The sequence below is a fragment of the Phascolarctos cinereus genome, unplaced genomic scaffold (assembly GCF_003287225.1).
Source record: "Phascolarctos cinereus isolate Bilbo 61053 unplaced genomic scaffold, phaCin_HiC Scaffold_5;HRSCAF=322, whole genome shotgun sequence".
Classification (NCBI taxonomy): Eukaryota; Metazoa; Chordata; class Mammalia; order Diprotodontia; family Phascolarctidae; genus Phascolarctos; species Phascolarctos cinereus.
Genome location: NW_027555958.1, coordinates 175,077,791 through 175,101,267, shown reverse-complemented (window position 1 = coordinate 175,101,267; position 23,477 = coordinate 175,077,791). Strand labels below are relative to the sequence as shown.

At 38.2% G+C, this 23,477-nt stretch overlaps 2 long non-coding RNA genes across 2 annotated transcripts in view; both read left to right on the top strand.

Moving 5' to 3' along the window:
- The window catches only part of LOC144457567 (uncharacterized), a 125,662-nt gene that overhangs the window by 20,402 nt on the left and 81,783 nt on the right, over positions 1-23,477 (top strand). The window lies entirely within an intron of this gene.
- Positions 942-6,144, top strand: LOC144457566 (uncharacterized). The gene is made up of 2 exons (XR_013486984.1): positions 942-1,230; positions 4,633-6,144. It is a non-coding gene; the product is annotated as an uncharacterized LOC144457566 (long non-coding RNA).

The following is a 23,477-nucleotide window of genomic DNA, read 5'->3' as shown; positions in this document are numbered from 1 at the left end:
CTTTTCCAGAGGAAGAAGCAGGCTCAAACTGGTTAAATTGCTAGCTCAAGGTCACACAGCTTAAACCCAAATAGATCAGCTCAAAGTCTAGTTGGAGACTCCACTTTTCCAACATATTGTAATCATAATGATTGAAACAAGGATTTAAAGAAAATTGAAGATGAAATATATTTTAAAAGTTATTTCTTGATGATTGAGGAAAAGCAGATTTAATTTGAGGAGGAGGAGGTAAGTGGAGCCTTCTGTGAAAGGGAATCTTCCCAATTGTAATGTCCTATAGAGATTGATGCCACTGGTTCTTAAGGGTATCTTTTTCCGTTTTGAGACTTATGGCTTTCCTTTTCTTCAATACCAATGTGTCACTGGTGGAGAAAGACAGAAATGTGGTTGCTAAGGGTAAGTAGGGCAAAGGTCTTTTTGGTTTTGTCCGTCTAGCTCAGCTGCCTGTGATTTGCATAAAACTCATCATTTGAGTTTGAAAAGAGCATTCTCACAGTGTTACCTAGCTTCATTGCAATTTTGTTAACTGGAGTCCTTAGAAATTATTTGTTATGACCAAGAGATAACAGTAATTAAAAGAAATTGCCTGACCGTAAGATAAAAGTTAAGAGGCCAAATGGCTAAAACAAGTAAGAGAGGAGGTAAAAGGTCAGTTCAGTGGTACAGTGGATATCACACTGGACCTAGAGTCAGGAAGACCTGAGTTCAAATATGGCCTCAGATACTTACTGGCTGTGTGACTCTGGACAAGTAACTTAACTTCTATCTGCTTCATTTTCCTCATGTGTAAAAACCTCTTAAGGTAATTGTGAATTAAAAGAAGATAATATTTGTAAAGTACTTGATAAACCTTAAAGTATTATATAAATGTTATCTGTTTAATTAAAAAAATTTTTTGAAGACAGACTTAAAAATCCCTATTGGTTTCACTAACTAGCTGGCCTGTATCACAAAAGAATTAAGGAAATTCTTTGGGTTATGCGCTAAAGAGCTGGAAGATCTCTCTACCTGTGAAGCTATAAATACTTCATCTAAAGACCAGTTACTGGTACCAAAGAGCAGGAGCAGAGAGGCCCAGGAAAGAACAGCATGGAAGATATGCCCAGAAAAGAAGAGTGTGTGTGGCAAAGGTACAAAAGCAGAAGATCACAGCTTTGTGGAGATAGCAGCTTGCCTGATCACCTCACCCAAGGACACCGAGGCTAGTGCCTACAAACTGGGGCAGCTTAGGTACTATACTAGCACTACTTTTATGTTTAAGCAGTCATGATTAGTTTATTTTGGAGGGCTTACAAATCGAACAAATGCCATTTCATTCAAAAAGCAAAATTTCCTAAAGCTCTCCCTCTTTGAGTATCAGTCTCTATTCTCTCATAGAAATTTGTTCTTGTTTCCTTATCTTTCTTTCTTGATCTCAGAGTCTCTGTTTGTCTTAGGGTTAGGAATAAAATTTTAGCTTTACTTAATGCTGGTTTTCTTTTGAGACATTAGGTGTTCCTGGTCACATGCAGCACACCCTGTACACATGCCTATGCTCCTGCTCCCCCAAAACTACCTGCCCCGACTTTCTGAAACTTCTAACTAAATCGCTAATGTGTAGAGTTTCAGAAGGTTGGAAGCTGCGATTTGAACTGTGATCCCTGGCTCATTCGTCCCACCACAAAATTTTCTGGTATTTACTTTGTATGTGTGTATGTATGTATAATATGTATGTATGTATATAAGCTTCTTGACGGCCAGGGACTACTTAATTTTCTGCCTTGTAGCTGCAGTTGCTGCTACTGTGGATCTGTTCTCTAAATTCAGCCACTAGAGACCCAGCCACTGGGCTCTGAATTTCCTAGAACCACGAAGCCTCATCTTATCCATATCAACATTATTATTACCTCCCAAAAGGGTGGGTCAGCTGACTGCCCTATTGTTCCATTCACCATCTTTGTGACTTCTCAGATCATACTTCACTTGTTAGCTATACTATATGTGTTGTTTTCCCCTATAGAGAGTAAGCTCTTTGAAGGCAAGGACTATCTCCCATTTGGTATTTGTAACCTCAGCAGCTTAGCACTGTTAGACACAAAGTAAGAGCTTGACAAACACTTTCATTCATTCATTCATTCATTCATTCATTCATTCATTTTTTGTCTTTATATCCCTATTGTCTTGGAATAGTTCTTGGAACAGAATAGACACTTACTAGAGACTTGTTGATTGATAGGTATTTTCTAAATACCTATCTTTTCTTTGTCCACACTCCCCCCACCCAGCTACTAATGCCTTCTCTTTTCTTATTACCTTCATATACTCTATGTGTGTTATATATACCTAGATATTTATACATTGTCTCCTCCCATTTGACTAAATACTCCTTGAGAGTCTACAGATATTGTTTTTTGCCCTTCTTTGTTTCCCCAGTGTTTAGTGCAGTGCTTGGCACATAATAAGCATATAATAAATGCTTATTGACTGACTTTGTTTCCCCCAGCAAAATCTAAGCTCCTTAAGGGAAGAAACCAAAGCACATTGGTATGGGATTCTTTCCTCATTGGTGGGGATGAGTGACCTGTGACCTTATTAGGGGCTGGGCAAAGTAGGGGAAAGTGGAAAAGAAAAGAGTTCTGATTTCCTGAGTCTTCTTCAGACTCTGCAGTCACTTTAGGTGCTTCTGGCTTCCAGCTTTGAGAGAGAAGGTCGATGATGCCATTCCCACTTCAGATTAATAAGCTAGCAGTCTCCATCATGTTCCTGTCCCCAGATTGCTACACTGGAGACTTTGAAGAATTTTCCCTTGGATAAAATCAAAGACATTCTCTCTCTCTCTCTCTCTCTCTCTCTCTCTCTCTCTCTCTCTCTCTCTCTCCTCTCCTCTCCCAATGGGAAAACTCCTTCACTCTGTATTGTCTGGTATATATTCTTCTGTGTATACTTTTTCTTATTTCTGTTTTGCTACCAATTTGGGTAATTTTTTTTTGCTAAAAGTGGTTTTTGTGCTTTTTTGTGGTATTCAGTAGGGAATCATATCTTAGCTATAGAGCTTGGAGGATCTTCTTTTCCCTCTTAATGAACAATGATCAGAAGTTTTGCTTGAACCTGAAAACTGCATTCACTAGACTAACAATATGTAAAGGAGCAGATAGATATAATTCTAGTCCAGTATTCCCTGTCTTTAAGGAGAGCAGAGTGGTCAAACTTCTGGCCCCAACCTCCTGTTCCCCTTTTGGCAGGAGTCCCTTGAATAAAGGGTGGGGGAGAAGAGGCTAGAATGTCTATTCTGCTTCCTTTCAAGTCACACAACGATGCCCTCATGCAGCCTCACTGCATATGTATAGTGCCTAGCACAATGCCTGACAGAAGAGGTGCTTAGTAAATGCTTGCTTAATTGAATTGAATTTATAATTTGTTGATCATGTAGAGCAATCATGTAGAGCAATCATGTAGAACAGAAATTAGAGAGAACATTAACACTTTCCTGATGCTTATCTCTAGGACAAAAGGCCAGCACAGGCTGGTGATTTGACCATGGCACCTAGACTCCCATTGTGGAATAGGGAGTAGTTTGGGCCCAAAGACATTTCCTAATCTCTCAAACATATGGCTTACGCATCACTTGTGGATAGTCAGACCCTGCAAGGAGCCAAGGCATCATATAAAAGTAGGGAGGGTAACCAAGAAGTTCTGAAGTGGGAGCACCTATCTCCATTCCTTGCACCTTCAAAAAGTCGAGCTACTGCTTCGTCCAAAGCGAAAGATAGAGAATAAGGTGTGATTTGTATGGATGGGGGCAGAGGGGATAGGAAGTGGAAAGAGAATAAGATCCAATAGTCATCCATCAAGCTTGCCCATCAGCTTCTAGATGGGAGCTTGGGAGGAAGGGGTAAGGAAAGGGCATCTTTTCTACTTTGAATTAGGTATCTTTCATTTGAAGGATGAAGAAATTGAATCTCAGAAGTGATTTATGGGATCTCAGTGGTCGTCTAGTTGAACCACTTCATTTTTACAGATAAGATAACTGAGATGGAGGGAGGTTTAGTGGCTTGTAGAGGGTTATGCAAATAGTAAGCAGCAAAGCTGGGATTTGGCCCCAGTTCTGATCTCTTCCCATCTAGCATGCATTTCTTCTGTAACAGGTTGCTTCCCTTCATGGAGATCACATAAAATTAACATAAGGCCTTATTTATAAAGTGCTTAAGTTAGCTTTATTAATTATTCTATGTAACCAGAGGTAAAGTAATGTAGTGGATAGAACACCAGCCATGGAGTCAAATCTTACCTCTGATACAGGCTAGTTACATGACCATGGACTAGTCACTTAATCTCTCAGTGTCCTAAACCCACACTCTAATACTATATATTACAGAAGAGTTGCCAACTGGCATGAGTGGAGGGAATCTGTACATTGGGAATTCCTCCACCCCCATTGCTAAAATAGGTTTGGACCCACCACACCAACCAAAAAAGTAATATCTAAGGTTAATTCACTACTTGTTTTTATTCCACTAAGCATGTCCTACTTTATGGAAATCTGATATAAAATTATTTGAACTTAAAGCAAATTAATAAGGTGAAGCAGTTATTCACATTACAAAGTAAATTTACTTTAAAAATAATTTGTAACTTTCTATCTCTTATTTTTAGCCTCTTCTGTTGTACAGATGATTAAATGTAAGAGTCATATCATCTTCAACCAATCATGCAAATGGCACAGAAATGGCACCAAGAAACCTAGTTCACAGATATATGACCCTAAGTTTCTAAGAAACGTGCTTTGCCGGAAAATATAAAATAAAGGGCTGAAGAAGATTTAGTCCAATGACACCAAAGCTATTAAGGGCTGAACGGAGGCCATCAAGTCCCTGAGCACCAAGGTCCCTAAAGCCAAACTCCTCAGACCCAAGATCCCCAAGGCCAAATGGACAGACTGCCAACCTCAAGATGCAAACACCCATGCCCTGGGAAACCTGACTCCAAGAGTGGCAGGACCATTGACCCCAAGTTTGCCAAGTCCACTGACCCCAATGTCACTAAGTCTTACACCAGGGTCTCCAAGGCCATCAAGTTTGACACCAAGGTCACCAAGTCTGATCCCAGGGTCACCAAGTCTGATCTCAAGGCAGCCAAGTCCAAACCCAGGGTTACCAAGTCTGATTCTAAGGTCACAAAGCCCAGTAATTCCAAGGCTGCTAAAGCTACTAACTCCAAGCCTGCTGAGTTCACTAACCCAAAGATGCTGAGGCTAAAGCTATTAGTCCCAAGCCTTCAAAATAGATGCTTCAGGATCAATGGACTTGTTTAAACCCTAAACCACCATTTTTTTCTAAGCCAGGGTAGGATTATTCACTACTTTGTACAAATAAGGGAAATGATGAGTTATGTGAACAACAACACAAAAAGAATTCATCAGAGTTTTTTTTCAATACATCAGAGTTTCTTTTTTTTTTTCTGCATTTTTAATATACTTATATGGTTTATCCAAATTTTGTTCATGTAACTACATATCTATCATAGTAAGTGAATTATATTACTATTGTTACCATCATCATTATTATTTCCATTTTGTAGATATGGAAACCAGTGTGGGACAAGTTTATGTCTTGCAAAGTATCACAAAAATGCTAAACTGGAAAACAGAGCTTGTTCTACTTTGCATCTTTTGTTCAGTTCATAGCATTCTTCTATCTTTCTAATGGTTTTTACTTAAAATATTGCCCAAATTTTTGTCATTTTTTCCCCAAGTAGGAAATAGATTCTGGTATAAAAGTTTTGACAGTCCCTTCTGTAATTCTAAATGGAAGAGGCACTAAAGTCATTTGTCTCATCCCTTTGATTCCTCTTCAGCCAGACTTAATTGCCTATGCCAGGCTGCTTGGGCTGCCGCTGCTTTGTTTATGATACATTTATATTTCATCTAGTGAGCGACCATGCAAAGAGGCAGGCCTTGTATCGCTGTACTCAAATTTAAGTGGAATTTATAGAAATGTGAATAACAAGCATTAAAAAAAAGGAAATGAAATTAAAAACAAGACTTCAACTTAATTCTAAGGGACTTGAAATAACAAAGTCTTGTCCTTGTGAATTATTTTCCAATACATTGAGACTCTGAAATCACCAAGTGCACAGCAAATAAAGGAATTTCTGATTTTTCCTGCTCTTGGGTTTTAAGCTGGACTCTGAGATCTATTTTAAAGGGTCTTTGTCATGAAAAGATTTCTGCTCATATGAATGGTGCCCTTTGTAGATAGATATAGGTTTTCTAACCTGTAGTAGGACAGAAGAAGGTAATTAGAGGTATAATTTGTGGGAATTCATGCCTAAAATACTTTGGTATGTTGAGCAACATACCCAAATAAAACTAAAGTCTGCAGTTAGGCTGTGTCCACACATAACTCCAGCATGTTTTGGTTAGGGGAATGGAGGGAGAGAGGAATGGAAGGTAGTGTTTATTAAGGTGCTCAAAACATTTTTAACTTAAGATAACCAGACCATTTTCAGTGCCTCCCCCTTCACCCCACTAGTTTAGCTTTCAGATCCTAGTCATAACTGAAGGAAGGACAAAAGTAACCAATCTTATGGAGACAGTCATTTGTAAAAGAAATTGATGACCATGGAAATCTAGGGTTTATGTTAAGTCCTAAGAGCTTAAGCTTACACACTAACTATCTACCCGTCAGTAAGCACTCCCACTCTTCTGGGCTGTACTCGGAGCCTAGGGAAATGGAAAGAACACTTGAGCCAAACTTTTTCCAGCATGTAAAAGAACCCATTCATGAAATCATTCATTTGTTCCTGGAAACACTTGCATTGCTCTCGTAAAGATAGGGTACAGAAAAAACATTTTGGTTAATGGTAAAACTGTAAATAGCAACTTTTATACCTGGGGTAAGGTGGGAGGTAGGGTAGGGCAAGAAGCCCATAGAGGGAAACTGAGAGGTTTCTAATGTGCTTCTACTAGGGAAGTGGAGGGCAAGTACCAGCAGCAGTCACTGGAGAACTGCACAAGGGGATTATAGCAGCAGCAATAATAGTTAACATTTATATAGTTCTTTGAGAATGTATAGCACTTTACATTTATCATCACATTTGATCCTCATGACAACCTAAGTATTTCTGTTCTTCAGCCCCAAATTCTACCATTTGTTTCCTTTTAGTTTCATCTAGCAAGGTTCTAATTTCTCTCTTGAACCATTTGGGAACATAGTGCTGTAGTACCATGCTGTCCTGAGAATCCACAGAGACTTCTGTGTCCTCAGGAGTTGGCTCATTTTCCTTTGTCTTGCAATATTTATTTAGAAATATTTGCAGTCATTTAGGAATCTTGGTAGCCATCTTCCCTTCTGTTTGAACATCTCCACTGTTGCTTTATCTTCTTGTGCTATGGATTTTTAACCAACTTTTCTTCCTCCTGGAATCTTAGGTGGTTTTAGTCTTCCCCCCCCCCTGCCATGTATTACCCTATTGCTCATGTTCTGATCTGGGAGACAGAGAATTCAAGCTATGTCCCTTATCCTACAACCCCAAATTACAGGTCCTAAGCATCTCCTGGTGATGTCACTCCCTAAGTCAGTGATGATCTAAGGTAGTCCTGCTATTATAGAGAAAGAGGGCGTTTAAACAATTCAATTTAAGAAAGATTTATTAATTAGTTACTATGGTAGAATACCCTGTTAAGAGCTAGGATACAAAGACAAAATTACTTAAATTTTCTGAAAAGCCTCATCATTTAGAAGAGGGATGAAACACATACATATAGACTAGAGATTGTGCCATATGAAGATTAATTGAAGGAACTAGGAGTTGTTAGCCTAGAGAAAAGGTGACATAGAGGACATGAAAGGCAAGGTGATGAAGTGGAAAGAGTACAAGATTTAGTGTCAGAAGACTTGGGTTTGGATATTGGCTCTGCCACTTACTACCTATGTGAGCTTAAGCAAGTCCCTTAACCACATTGTGCCTCTGTTGCCTCACCTGTAAAACAAGGAGGCTGGATTACATAGCCTTTAAGGTTCTTTTCAGCTCTAAATCTTAGATCTATGATGTGATTCAGTTCTTCCAACAATATGTCAGTTTGTTGGTCATTTCATAAAGATCTCACATTTAGAGTATTTATAGATTAACATTTATAGATGACATAAAAACTAAGTGATTTTTACTTAGGACACTGCCCTTCCTCCATTGTCATTACAGAAAAAAAAAGACTATAGAAGACTGAAGGCTGAATCCTTTTTATTTTCTTTCATGGTTTGGTAAAGTCAAAGAATATGTCATCTAGTAGCCAAACTACTGGTAATGAACCTTCTTGCATTCATCCAGGGAAAATAGCCTTGAACTTGCAAGGTCTGCGCCAGGATGTTGTTTGCTGGGCACCAGCTGTTCGGAGTAACCAAAAGCATGGTCAGCACTTTCTACCTGCAGACCTTCCTTCTTGCCTTGTCTTCAAAGGGATGATTTTTACTAATGATCACTCCAATTACTACCCCTGCCATCTTGTGCTTTGAGGTTTTGGGGTAGTAGCACAGAATATGGGATCTCAAACACCATCTTCTTCAACTTGTACAAGAATAATAATTTCTTCTACAGCATACCTGACAGTGGCCATCCAGCTTTTTTTGGAAGACATCCAGTGAAGAGGAACAAGGCAGCTGATCTCACAGTTGTAGATCCCTAATTATTAGGATATTTTCCCCTATAATCAAAACTAAATTTGCCTCTTTATAATTTTCACTTATTGCTTTTAATTCCCCCTCTGGTGACAAAAGATCTAATCCCTTTTCTATGTGACAGTCCTTCAGGTACTTGATGGTAGCTATTGGCTCTCTTTCCCTCTCATCATGCTAGCCCTAAATCTTCACTTCTCCAGGTTAAACACATCCAGTCTTTTTAACCAAAACTCATAAGGAGTTGTCTTGAGACCAATACGATGGGAGACAGGGTTCAAAATGATCTTGACAGCTTTGAACTATTGACTCATAATGAGCTTCTGGGTTATCCAGAAATTGTCATCTAATCATTTGATTACTATTTTGTACTAAGGATTTTGATTTTTTTTTGAAACAAAGTATAAGGAGGTACATTTATTCCTATTATATCTTATTAGACTTTGCTCAATGTTCAAAGCTGTCAAGATCGTTTTGAACCCTGTCTTCCACTATATGAGTTGTTCCTTCTAGCTCTGTGTCATCAGTGAATGCCTTTATCCAAATCACTGACAAAAATATTAACCTGAACAAGATCAAGCACAGATCTCAGCGTAACTTTTTAAAGGTGGCACAGAACAATTAATAAATATTTATAATCCCAGAAACACAGAGTTTCCATACAGTCAAACCCATACACAAAAAGAATCATCATTATTATCATCATCATCATAAATAGCTAATATGTATGTAGTGTTTACTATGTACTAGGCACTATGCTAAGTGTTTTACAATTATTATCTCATTTGATCCTAACAATAACCCTAGGAGATAGGTGGTATTATTATGATTTTACTGATGAGGAAACTGAGGCAAGTGGGTTAAATGACTTGTGCAGGGTCACACAGCTAGTAAGTGTCTGAGGCAGGATTTGGACTCAGCTCTTCCTGACTTTGGGCAGGTAGGTGGCGAAGTGGATAGATATGTGGATGGATAATGGCCAGGCCTAAAATTAGGAAGTCTCATCTTCCTGAGTTCAAATATGCCCTCAAACACTTACTAGCTGTGTGACCCTGGGCAAGTCACTTAACACTGTTTGTCCCAGTTCTTCATCTATAAATTAACTAGAGATGGGAATAGCAAACCACTCCAGTATCTTTGCCAAGAAAAACCCGAATGGGCCACTGAGAGTTGGACCCTACTGAAAAAGTGACTGGACAGCAGCAAACTTCCCTGACTTCAGGCCTATCACTCAATCCACTCTTTAGGTCAGGCCTTTAACCACTTTCTAATCCATCTAATTGTATTTTCCTCCCACAATTATATAGTTCTTCCCATAAGTGGCTTTAGAATTGGGCTACTTCAGCAACCATGGCAGGGCTTTTGGCCCCACCTCCCTGAGCCTCACTGATATGCATGTATGTATATCTAGGTATGTATTGCTTTGATCTCCCATCAAGAAAGGAGTAGTACTGCTTGAACCATTGGGCTAGATTGTCAGGGCCACCACACAAACGTATGGGCCTAGATGGCCTAGTCTGGCTACGCCTTAGGTGGCTAAGGTGTCTGGTTCATTCCTCTTGATCTATTCCAAACTCTCTCATATCTTCCCAAAGGCTCTTTTTTCTTTCCCTAACCTCAGGACCAGACATGTTTCTGGGCAAGATAATCAAGAACTCCACATCTGAATCACAGGCCATACCATACCTGATATTGCCTGTCTTGAGAAGTCTGTCACTATTATTTGACCCTCAAGTTCTGATTACTCAGGGCTCTTTTTTTCTACTATCTGCCCCTCCTTCTTTCAATCCTGAGCTTGCTTTCTCTTCTGGTCTTCCTGGTAGTCATTTAGCTGTACTATAAAAATCTATTCATTAGAGATAGTACACTGTCAACCACAACTGAAGTGGAAAACTTGGTCACTCTTCCCAAATCCAATGATATGCCAGTAGTTATCTCTCTCCCTTTTGAACATTTAATCTTACACAGCAGAGTCATATTTCCTTCAAAGGTACCTCAAGTTATCAGAAATTCAGCTTTAAAACACCATAGTACTCCACCAGATTTAGGTGGCACAGTGGATAGAGTGCCGGCCCTGAAGTCCAGAAGACTCATCTTCCTAAGTTGAAATCTGGCCTCAGGCAATTACTAGCTGTGTGACCCTGGGCAAGTTACCTAACCCTGTTTGCCTCAGTTTCTTCTTCTGTAAAATGAGCTGGAAAAGGAAATAGCAAACTATTCCAGTAACTTTGCCAAGAAAACCTCAAATGGGGTCACGAAGACTTATACACAAGTGAAAAACAACTAAGGACAACAACCCCAAAAGACTACTTCTCTAGAGTAAAGGGGTTCACCCAATTTGCCCATAATGGACAGTATGCTGTCCTAACTAGACTTGTTGCTATACTGTGGAGTTTAATTAGCTCATACAGACCTAGGAAGATCAAAGTCTGGTCCTACCATGGCCCTTATATGTACAGGGTATTTCTGTATTCCACAAGCTAAGCAGCCACCTCTTGTAAGTTTCTGTAGCTATCCTCCTAACTCACAGAAAACTACCATAAAATCAGGCCCACTAGTGTTACTGGGGCAGAGGGAATGGGAATTATTATTATTATTATTAGGAAAAGGTTGTAGACCACACAGAATAGGTAGTACTGTCATGGTTCTGCAACCTCTAATATGAGGGTCAAGAAAATGGTTGTTGTAGACCTTGTGAGACAGTCATCATTGCCCGATTCTGTCAGTGTTTTTGGTGCCCAAAAACACAGGCAGCTTATAGCACAACCTGTTGTACAAGACCTTTCAAACACACACACACACACACACACGCACGCACGCATGTACTCACTCACTACAGAGAAACACATTTGAATATACAGAAGATCCACTTGAATACACTAGACTTCCTTCCCCTACCCTTCTAGCCTGAAGCTCTATAATTCTGACACCTGGCTTTTTTGTTCCACCTGCTATCAAGAGAACCCTGTCACCTAAGTAGGACCATCTTAGTAACACCAGTCCAGAGATCTGAGGTTTCCCTGTTTTCATATACTGAATCCCAGCAGCCACAGAGTGGAAAAGAGGTTGATATCTTTGTTAGGGCTATTAGCAGATGCTTCTGCCTTCCCAGTTGTTATAGCACAATTGTCCTTCTCTGATTATGGTATTGTCATACTTCCCTTTTGATCTCCATTTAAAAAATATATTATTTTCTGTTTGGATGATTTTTTTTTGTTTTGTTTTAGTAAGCTTGGATTTTCCAATCTTTTTCAGAAAGCAGTTTTCAATGTGAGTCAAGTTTGTAAAAAGCTGCCCTCGTTGCTAACGGAAGCTGCCATACTGTTTCTATGGGAACAACAGTTTTAAAATTAGGGTTACACAAGCTCTAGCTTCAAGCTCAGGAAAGAGTTCTCTCTGCTGTAAGCTGGGCAGAAATTGTTCACTTCCAATTGGAAAAAGACAGTCATACAGTTTCATATTCCCAAGAGCATAGAAATGCCCTCTGACTTCTTTTACTGCTCTGTCAATGGATGAAGAGGATGGGAAAGCTGAGCTATTAGGCTGGTAGAGACTCTTAAAACAGAGGCAGCATGTGTTAAGGCAAACTAATATGTAGACCTGAGAGGGCCTTTAAACTTGAAATAGATAGATTCAGAACAAATTGAAAGAAACATTCTAGTTAAATCTGGGCAGAAAATCAGGGTTGGATTAATCAGTAATTAATGAGAAAGCTATCAAATGTCATGCTTTTGTATTTTAAATCTTTTTCTAATTGTCTATCTTTTAAAATATGATAATTAGTCATACAGGTCATTGTTTATACTTAGCTATTTTAATAAAAATTCCTGCTTGGGGCAGGGAAGGAGCACATAATTGAATGGGAAAAAATGTTGCTTTCTCTTTTAGTTCACTATTCCTATGAGAAGTATAGTTCTTTATTTCAAAAGGGCATACTCAAGAATTACCATTGGGGCAACACTTTCAAGGCTACTTGGTGATAATATCTCCTAATTGTAGGCCTATGAGGCAATAAACACTCTCTGGCAAAATGACCCTGGAATATGAAACCCATAAAGTGACAGTAACAGAGCTGTTGTCTAGTTATATTCCCACAGTACCTTTTAATCTAATCTCCTGGTTTGGTTCTCTTTAAATTGACACTAAGTTTATGGAAATATCCAAAGAGAGATGACTGAAAATGAAACCTACTTGCATGGGTTTTTGAAAGACATAGACATAACATGTGAAGCAAATACACACACAGAGGAAGTGAGGCATGGAGGAAGAGTTAACCAAGCTAAGTTAGCCATCCAGGAAATTTAGAATATGAAATACAGATGAAGCTAAACTAAGAGAAGAAGGTGTTTAAGGGATCCAGAAATGAATTTTAGGTTAGCATGAACTAATCCATGAAATAAAAACTAAACTTGTGAATAAAATCATCAAACACTTGAAACTAGAGCTAAGCTCCTAGAAATTTCTTCTATCAAAAGAATGAATGATGGTATGGGGAAAAAAGCCACTTATAAAGAACTTACTATGTACTAGGCACTCTGCTAAGTGCTGGGGACATAAATACAAAGAAGTAAGGTAGTGCCTGCCTTCAGGGGGTTTACATTCTAATAGAAGACAACACACATAAGAAAGTGGTGGTCAGCAGAGGGGTGCTCTGAATTTGGAAGTCTCAGGAATGGTGAATGGAACCTGAGGATAATTGATTGACATATCTTTTCCAGGAATGGGAGTATTGATTGGATTATTGTTCCCAGAGTTAGAAGTGAAAAGAGTAGTGGAGCATGTGCCTGAAGCAGCATGCCATGATGATAGCCTGAGAGCATCAGTTAGCATGGCTGATTAGTGTTGTATTAGTTATGGAGAGCCTCACCGATCAAAAGCACTGAGCCACAGGGTGGCAGTGGGCAAGCCTAGTCATAGACCAGGAGGCATGGCATAAAGATGGTAGAAGAACTCTTTCACTGTTTCCAAGCTCAAAAACTATAATCTCATGTTTTTAAATCTTGGTCTGGAAAAATTCACTCTGTCCTAACCAGGCATCAATTGATCTCATAATATTCTGAAAAATATTATTTAGAGTTGTCTAAAATGGATTTTTAAAAATCCACTTACCTTCTTCACAAAGTGAATAGCTGTCTAGCTGGTGTCCATAACTCCCATGGTTCATAAAGTACAGTACTGATCTTGGTTCAGTCCTTTTAAAGAATAAATAATGAATTAAAAGTACCCTTTGCATCTCACATTAGTTACTTTTGTAATGTAAAATAGAGGCGTGATAATGCGCTGTTCAGCATGCTCTAATATGATTTATACATATGCTACCTAGCCTGAGTAATTCATTAGGCACTTCATAGTGCATTTCTTAAGTGCATATGCTTCTGTTTGGCTACAGTTAGCAATTCATTGTATTATCAGTGTGGTCTAATGGGGAGAGACCCCATTTGGTCTGAGAAAACCTGCTTTCCACATGTGCCCTTGAGTCACTCTCTGACCTTGGGCAAAACATTTCTCTTTGTTCTTTGTGTTGAGGCATTTGTTAGACAAGGCAGATGATACTTTTCACCTTTCCAACACAGAGGAAGCTGCTAAGAGCTAATTATCTGAGGATTATAAATCATGTTTAAGTCCTGCATGGAAGATGTTTGGGAGATATAGTCATTTAGATTTCAGAATATTTTAGATCAGGGGCTCTTAACCTGGGGTCTATGGATTCCAAGAGAGTCCATGGATAGATTTCAGGGGTTATGTGAATTTGGGTGAAAAAAAATTCGGTAACAACAGTGTAAAAATAACTTTGAAAGCTTTAAGAACTTTGATCAATATGATGACTATTCATGATTTTAGAGGACTGATGACAAAACATTACAGAGGTATGACAGATTTAAGGTGCAGAATGAGACATATGTATGCACATATGTGCATGTACACATATGTATAAACATACATATAGGTATTGTGTATACAACCATTCAGAGAATTTGTTTTGCTTGACTATGGATATTTGTCACAAGAAATTTGTTTTTCTTTCTTTTTTTTCAATGGAGTGAAGGATTGGAGGGAGAGAAAATAGATTTTTGTTAATTTTTTTAAATAGAGAGGTGAGAGACTGCAACAGATATGAAATGTATGCACTCTCACATGTTGTCATTGTATTATTAGTGTTACTTAACTTTTTTACTTTGTTAAAAGAGACCTCTCAAGAAGTGGGAGTAATCTAGAAATTTATGTAATGTAAACATGGGACATATTAATAAAACTTTTAAGAATGAAAAAATTCCATCTTTATTTTTACTGACCCCTAACTGAAATCTAGCATTTCCTTCAATTATTAAAATATTATTCTGAGAAGGAGCTTATAGTTTTCCCCAGGCTTCCAAAAAGGTCCATGACACAAAGAGATTTAGAGCGTTTGGAAAGAACACTCATTTTCAGTAGTCAATTATCCAATACACAATTCATATTTCTGTTTGGTGAACAAAGCCTGGATCATTTCATGCTATCTGGTAAAACATTCTTATTATATTGTCCTATTGATCCTTTGCCATAGTCCAAATGCCAGCCCTTAAAATCCATTCTCTCCTGAGTATAATTCATCTGTCTTATTTTTTGAATCAACAGGCAAAAATTTAGTTGAAGCTTATGTTTCTGAAGTAGGTGGGTGGGTCTGAGAAAAATCTACTTATAGCAATGTTTATGATGAAATATAAAGCTTACCCTGACATGGTTATTGGCAATGCATTTTGTTGTCTTCAACAAAGTCCCGCTCTGATGTCTCCTGATGGTGATGCTGGAGTTCAAAGTCTCTGCCTAATCTTTTAACTTCTACTATGCTATAGAGGCAGAATTCTACATTAAAGGCTCTCCAACAAGGTGTGTCCCATCCATACATCAAAAAAGATACAATGAAATATATGACAATAGAAATTACCTACTTCAACAACTCTGTAACTATAAATGTCAGATGAAACATAAAACAGGGAAACATGCTCATCAAAGATGTTTACCACCGTATTGGAAGAGATCTAGTATGGAATCCAAGTTTAAGAGGGTGAAGTCCAACAAATGTTCCTATTCGTGGATGATATTGTGCAGTTTGCATCAGGCCCTAGAACATTTCAGAGTCTCCTGGAAGAGATCCATAACCACTATACATCTTAGCCTGACCATCCACATAGGAAAAACCAAGTGGATGACGAATGTCTATTGCCCTGATTATGACATGCAACCTAAAGAGTTTGTCATCACTACGTAAGTTTGGAACAGATAGTACAAATGAACAACCAGTTGGGCTCAGAATTTGAAAGTAGGAGGAGAGCAAAACTATACTACCTTTAAGAAACTGCAAAGTTCCTTTCATGACTTCAAATTTCTCCTAGAAACAAAGGCCCCCATTTTTAGTAATATTTTTCCCATTTTTTTTAATGACTATGGAACATGAAACACAAGAGTCTCTGAACAATCAAAAACTGATCTCACACAGAGAGCAATAGAGAACAACATGGTGTAGTGAACAGGCTGCATCAAATAACCAATGAGGAATGAATGAAATAAAAAGCATTTACTATGTGCCTGGTATTGTGCTAAGCTCTAGGAATGTGAATATAAAAGATAGACTTTGTTCCTAAGGTATTTACATTCTAATGGGGAATGAAATGTTATGTAAATGTAAAAAATATATAAAGAATGAATCATAAGATCATAGATTTAGAACTAGAAGGGATTTTGGTCTTCTTTCCTCCCTTCCGTCCTTCCTTCTTTCCTTCCTTCCTTCCTTCCTTCCTTCCTTCCTTCTGAATGGGATGTCCCAGTGAAGACTTCTCAGTGTAATTAAGGTAATGAGTTCAGAAGGTAGTGTGAGAAATGAACTCTCAGAATTGAAGGTTCCTCAAAGGGTCAAATAATTCTTGATTACCACTTTCAAAATCCTTCCCCACTCAGACCCTGTTTTCAAGCACTCAACAGAAAGAATAAGCCCTGCCTCACCCCCAACCTGAGCCGTTTGCCCTTGGTGACCAGCCTCTTTCCTTGTCTTTGAATTTCTGGAAATGTAAGCCCCACCTCCCAGTTAAGGGGATAGGAAGAAACTTTCCAGCTTAGAATGTAAGCCCCACCTCCCAGTTAGAATGTAAGCCCACCCCCAGTTAAGGGGGTAACGAATAGTGGTGGGTGGAGACTTGTTTGCCTAGTGGGTGGAGACTTTGCCTGGTGGGCGGAGAATTGCTTTTATAAGGCGCCCCTGTTACATGGGTCTCTCTCTCCACGTGTATCGGAGGAGCACACAGCCATCTCACGAGATTGTAATAATGGTAACCTTTGCTTTCCACCTTGAGAAGTCTCTGAGTTTAATTTGGGTTGGGGTCGCTGTCCCACACACTTCCTCCTTCCCTCCTTCCCTTCCTTCCTTATTTCTTTCTCTCTCTTTCCTCTTTCTATCTGCACTTAAATATTTGAGTATTTTATCCTATTGGCTTTACTATGTCAATAATAAATTAATCTATGACTCTAGTTTTATCTTGTATAAACTATTGGAAGGGATGGAGAATCAGTCTAAGACTTTTTTAATTGTAGAAACAGCATGGTCTAGTGGAAAGAATGCTAATATTGAAGTCAGAAGACCATAAATTCCAGTTCTCACACTTACTAGGTGTGTGTGATCTTAGTTAAGTCATAGACTTTGTAAGCCTCATAGTTCCCATGTGTAAAATGAAGAGCAACACTTATACCACTTACCTCACACAGTTTTTTTAAGGAAAGGGTTTTAAAGACTCTAAAACAAGAAACACTTGAGCTTATTATTATTGACATATTATCAATTAATAATTAACATGTTATCATTCTTTTGAGACGCAGTCCCTGATACCAAGGAGCTTACAATGAGGCGGAGAGGTAAGAATAGCAAACATTACGAGATGATATATCATTAAGTGCGTTAGTAAATGAGGTGATATAGACTATATAATAAATGCTATGGGAGTTTACAGACAGAAGAAATCAGCAAGAGTTGAAATAGCCAGGTAAGTTTTCATGAAAATGGTAGAATTTGGGGGCAGCTAGGTGGTACAGTGGATAGAGCATGGGCCCTGAAGTCAGGAGGACCTAAATTCAAATTTGACCTCAGATACTTACTAGGTGTATGACTCTGGTCAAGTCACTTAATCCCGTTTGCCTCTGGGGAAAAAAAAGTAGAATTTGAATTGGGTCTTGAAAGATGGATTGGATTTAAAGACATAGGTAAGAATGAAAGGCATTCCAGGTAGGAAGAATAACATGAGTGAAAGCAAGGAAAAAGGAAAGTACTTGAAGTATTTGTGGTGGTAGAAGGAGGAGGAAAGAGGAATAAGGAAATGGGCCTGACTATAATGGATAGAGCATATACAGGAATAAAGGGAAATAAAGTTGGACAGATACTATAAGGCAATATGATGTAGACCTAAAAACTAGACAGCATAATTTGAACTTGATATAGTTAAGCAATAGGGAACCATTGAAGGTTTCTGAGACATGATGAAAGTGGTTCCATAAGGATAGTAATCTTTAAATACGCCCATAGTTTTATTCCTCAGTAATGGATCACTCTAGTGTAATTTTGATGATATTTGGCGTGACAGGCAAGGATAAAGATAATACAATACAAAGATATGGAAATAAAGGGAAAAAAAGTTAAAAGGGAAAGATGACATTGGTAAGTGGTCAGAAGCCACTCCTTCAGGTTGCAGGAAATGAAAAGATCAGAGGTCAGGTCAGAAGAATGGACTAGAATGCAAATATAGGGAAAGGACACAGAAGGTTACCGAGGATGCTGCAAAAAAAAACCACCTTTGGGGGCAGCTAGGTGGCACAGTGAATAGATCACCATCCCTGAAGTCAGGAGGACCAGAGTTTAAATCCGGCCTCAGACCAAATGCTTGACACTTACTAGCTGTGTGACCCTGGGCAAGTCACTTAACCCCAACTGCCTAAAAATTAAAAAAAAACACCACCTCTGTTACTTAATGGACTAGCATAAATGGCATGGGGAGGGGGAGGCCCAGTATTAGTGTGAAGACTAGTGTTAGAAATACTCCAGTTGTCTCCAAAATGCACCTACTTATGATACTTGATTCATTTCCTGTTCTCTAATGAGGACCGTTTGCTCTACCTTTAAAAGTGGAAATCCACTGGAAGGACTGAAGTGCTCTCTCATATAATGAGAGGTGTACCTGGGATAAGTACTTTGACATAGCTTGATTCATTTTGATAGCTTACATTTTGACCTAGTCTAATTCAAATTCTGCTAGAAAGATAATTTTCACATCAAACTTCTTTTATAAATTGCAAGATGAACAAAATAGGCCCATTTCACACATACAAACTTATTTTTTCCTTGACATATAAGCCATTACTTTAAAGTCAAAGAAAACCCATTGGTCAAATGGATATAATAATGAAAAATTGACATAATGGAAAAATATTGACATCCTTAGCTACATACCTTACCAGTTGTATTTCATAGCTGATATTTTTATTTTTGCATCTGAATAGCAATCTTGTTTGTCAAGATTCCACTTTCTTTGTTAAAATGTAAAATGCATATTGGGCAAATGCTCTCAGCAATTTGCATAAAAAGTGATGACAAAGAGCAATTAGTACCTCATTATTATGCAGTGAATGCTACTTTGCTCAAAAGTGACTGTGGAGTAGTTTCCCCCTCCCCTCCCCCACCCCTCGTGTAAATCTGGTGCAGCATTGTTCTAAAAATAGTACTTCAGAAACCTCTCAGTTTGTAAATCAGGGTCTTTGACTTTGCACTAGTATCACAAGGGAGAAAATGTACAGTGAGACATTAACACTAAATAAAGTATAAACTCAAAATCCTTATAATGAAACGCAAGCATTAGAATTCTAAGAGCTAAGACTGTCAGAAGAATTTAGTGTTTCGTCCAATTAGATGCCTATCTTGTTTTATTCCTTGAGATCGACCTTCAAAACAGACTCAAGATCTCACACTGACACCAACACAACACACACACACACACACACACACACACACACACACATGCACACACAGGGTCAAGCCACACGGAGCAATGCTGCAGAGAACAAATAGTCTCAAGATATCTCTGGTTAGGAAAGCATTATTTTTGATATTTCATTACCATGAAATTCCTTTTAGGCAGAAATGAGCTGTATCAAAGAAACATCAGGGGGAGGCATGCTTTGTAAATTCATGCACTCTCACCTATGTTGCTGGTCTCTATGGGTCTTTAATTTGCTAGGAAATGCTAGGAACTCATTTCCTTTTCTTGGACCAATGCGTATATTCAGGCTCAATGGACTAAAAATGCATTCTAGAAATAGGAATTGGGTTGGGTTCAGATGTGATGATGAAGATGTTGACTGTGAAAACAGCAAAGGAAGAAAATGGGAAATAGGAAACCTTTTGGGAAATGATCCCATCTAAATGTTTGTGGATGTGTGATATTTTTCTCTGGAAATCACAATTACAAAGCAAGGCAAGTATGAATATGTATGGATGCCCTCTGTGTTTGTTGAAAGACAGGACCATTCTGGCTCACAAAGTCTTTAAGGTTCCATCTTTTATTAGAAGTTTTGTCCAACCTCTCTTAATTCTAGTGCCTTCCCTCTGTTATTTCTTGTTTGTCTTGTATATAGCTTGCCTTGTATATATATTTTTTGTATGTCCTCTCCCCCATTAGATTGTAAGCTCCATGAGTGCAGGGGCAGTCTTTTGCCTCTTTTTGTATCCCCAACACTTAACACGTTAGTGGGTAATTACTGGCAGAGGAAAGATTTGATTCCAAATTTGCTGTTCTTTCCCACTGCAATCCCAATCTTTCACTTAGCTTTTCACCTTTTCCATGATAATTAATATTCCATCTTTATGATTTTTTTGTTCATCTGGTTCAAAGTAGCTTGACCTTTTTTTTTTTGCGGGTGCTAGGTAAGAGGGTTAAGTGACTTGCCCAGGGTCACACAGCTAGTAAGTGCCAAGTGTCTGAGGCTGGATTTGAACTCAGGTCCTCCTGACTCCTATAGTAAATACTTAACAAATGTTAATTGGTTGATCAATTAATGGCTGTAGGGAAACTGGTTCATTGTTCAGGCTGAGGTCACTAGAGTTTCTGTTTAGTATTCTCCCTGGGCTCTTTGGTGCTCTCTCCAAAGGTTCCAGAAGGGTACAATTTAGGTGCCTTCTTTTATATGGGAATAATAAGTACAACTTAGTATCCTTAGACACCATCTCATTTCGTTATTTTGTCCCTTGTTACCATTTTTCTAGGAATTGTCTTTGACACATTCAGGTCACCAATTTAAGGACTATAAGGTCACATAGCAATACTATGTCTTTGATGTATTTCCTAACCTGGAGGTAATGTGTGATCATTTTATACACCACTGCAGTTTCATTATTCATATCATTTTCTATTAATTTTTAATGTATCTGAGTTCCCACTTATTTAACATATGATGCACATTGGCCAGATGTCTTCATTGAGCTATGAAAAATGAGTCCCAAGTACTTTTCCATAGTATTCAGCATCTAGCATTCAGCAACTAAGCAGTCGATGAGCCTTTATGAGAGATTAGTTATTTTTCACAGAGTGTTTATCAATGATGCTAAATGGATGTGCCATTTTGCTACCCAGTCACCCAATTAGTTGGGCTATATCTTATAGAATTCCTCAGGACACTGCAAAGCATATACATACAATAAATATTTGTTGAATGAAATTGTGTATAAGCCTATTCAGTCACATGCTCATGAATCATATAATCTTTTCTTTGTCTAATTGTATTATGGCAATCCCAGATAGAAAGTATTACCCATCCAAAAGTACAGATTTTCATACCTTTCCAGTTACTTTACACCTTTCTTAATTTCCTTTTGTGCAATTAATTTTTCATTTCAGTAGAGAATTGTACTGTGTTGTCAGAACAATTCAAGTTAGTCTAGTTCAATTCAATTAATATGTATCTATTATAAGTTTATTTAAATGTCATCATGTATGAATTATGTAGAAATAAATGTGAAATTAATTGGATTGAACTGAGTTATTTTTAATTGGTGTGTTGAATTATGACAGGAGAATCTTTAGGTCTTGACCTTTGCCTTCCAGAAATGAACCAGTGATTTTAATAAAAATCCTAATTCAGTGAGACTTGCCTTTTTTTTCTGGGAAATTCACCTGGAAACCTAATCATGGTAAGAGGAACAAAGAGGAAAAGTCAAATTTACTTGATTTTTTTCTAGCCTGGATCTCACGTATGAAACTCCTCAAGTTCTTGAGTATTCTCTCAATAGTGTATTAAGCTAGAAGAGACCATGCTGTTTGCCTGGATTTTCACTGTGCTCTCAGCAAGATCCCTACTAAGTCATCGCTGAGGAACATGTATTCCTATAGGGCTGGGATTAACCATTCAAGGATCTGGAGTTGTACAAGATTCTGATAGATGAGGCTATGGCAATAACTGTCCAGCAATCTAGTGGGTAATGATCTCAAGCAAGGCATAAAACATGAAGATAGGCTCACCTGCCATGTTCATAGAGGATGTCTTATCCTGCATAAAGTCCAAACAAAAGGATTCCCAGTCAATAATGAAGGTTCCTATTTGAAGATGACACTGTACTAATTACATTGAAACACAGAACACTACAAAATCTACTATAGAGTGTAATGCAAAGGATATTGGGTTAACCATTTACACTGTAAAAATAAAGAAAAAGAAAAAATATCTTGCCAGGGCATACAGCTTTATGGGCAGTTTGTTGAGTTAGTCAAGATAGATGTGTATGTGTTATGATATAGTGTGTATATGTATATGTGTACTTTATGTGATATATATGAGCATATTTACTATTTGTATATAATTATATATGCATACATATGTAACTGTAGCTACATCTTTTAAATACTTTTTATTTTTGCCCAGACCTGTGATTTCACTGCCATTTTTGTCATTATTGTTTAGTCATGTCCTACTATTTGTGACCCCATTTGGGTTTTTTTTGGGCAAAGATACTGAGTAGTTTGCCATTTCCTTCTCTAGCTCATTTTATAGATGAGGAAACTGAGGTAAACAGGGTTAAATGACTTGCCTAGGGTCACACAGCTAGTAAGTGTCTGAGAACAGATTTGAACTCAGGAAGATAAGTCTTCCTGACTTCAGGTCCAGCACTCTATCCACTGTACCACCTAGCTTTCCTTTTATTATCATAGGGAACCCTTTTTAGGATCCCCATCCATATATAGCCCAGTGACTTGTTTACAAGATTAGAGAACTGCAAAGGAGACTGAGCGATTGAGGTACTTTTTGCATGGTCATACAGCTAGCATTTGTCAGAGGCAGAATTTGAACTCGTCTTTCTCAATCTAAAGCTGGTCCTCTATCTACAATGACACACTGCTTCTCATTTGTACATGTGTGTTTGTGTTAGACAGGCAGCTGCTATTGGATATGTCTGAGCTGCCCTTGAGAAATTGCATGGTGCTTTTAATCAGTTAGTTAATCAACATTTATTAAGTGCCAGCTATGTTCCAGATTATGATCTCAAACTGCTCACTGCTATCTCTTTAACACTGGTAATCTTTTAGGGATGCTTTATGGCTACAAATCATGGAATGCCACAATCCCAGAAGAATCAAAATTATGAGTAACCCAAAAGGCAAAGGATACATACATAGTAGATATAACAAGGCTATAGAATGATGACTACCAATGATGACTTGCTCTTAGGAAGTGGCATAAAAGACAGTACCAATGATATGAGTGACTAGAAACGGAGGGAGGCAGGGCATGTGGTATGAATGAGAAATAGCCCAAATTTGACAT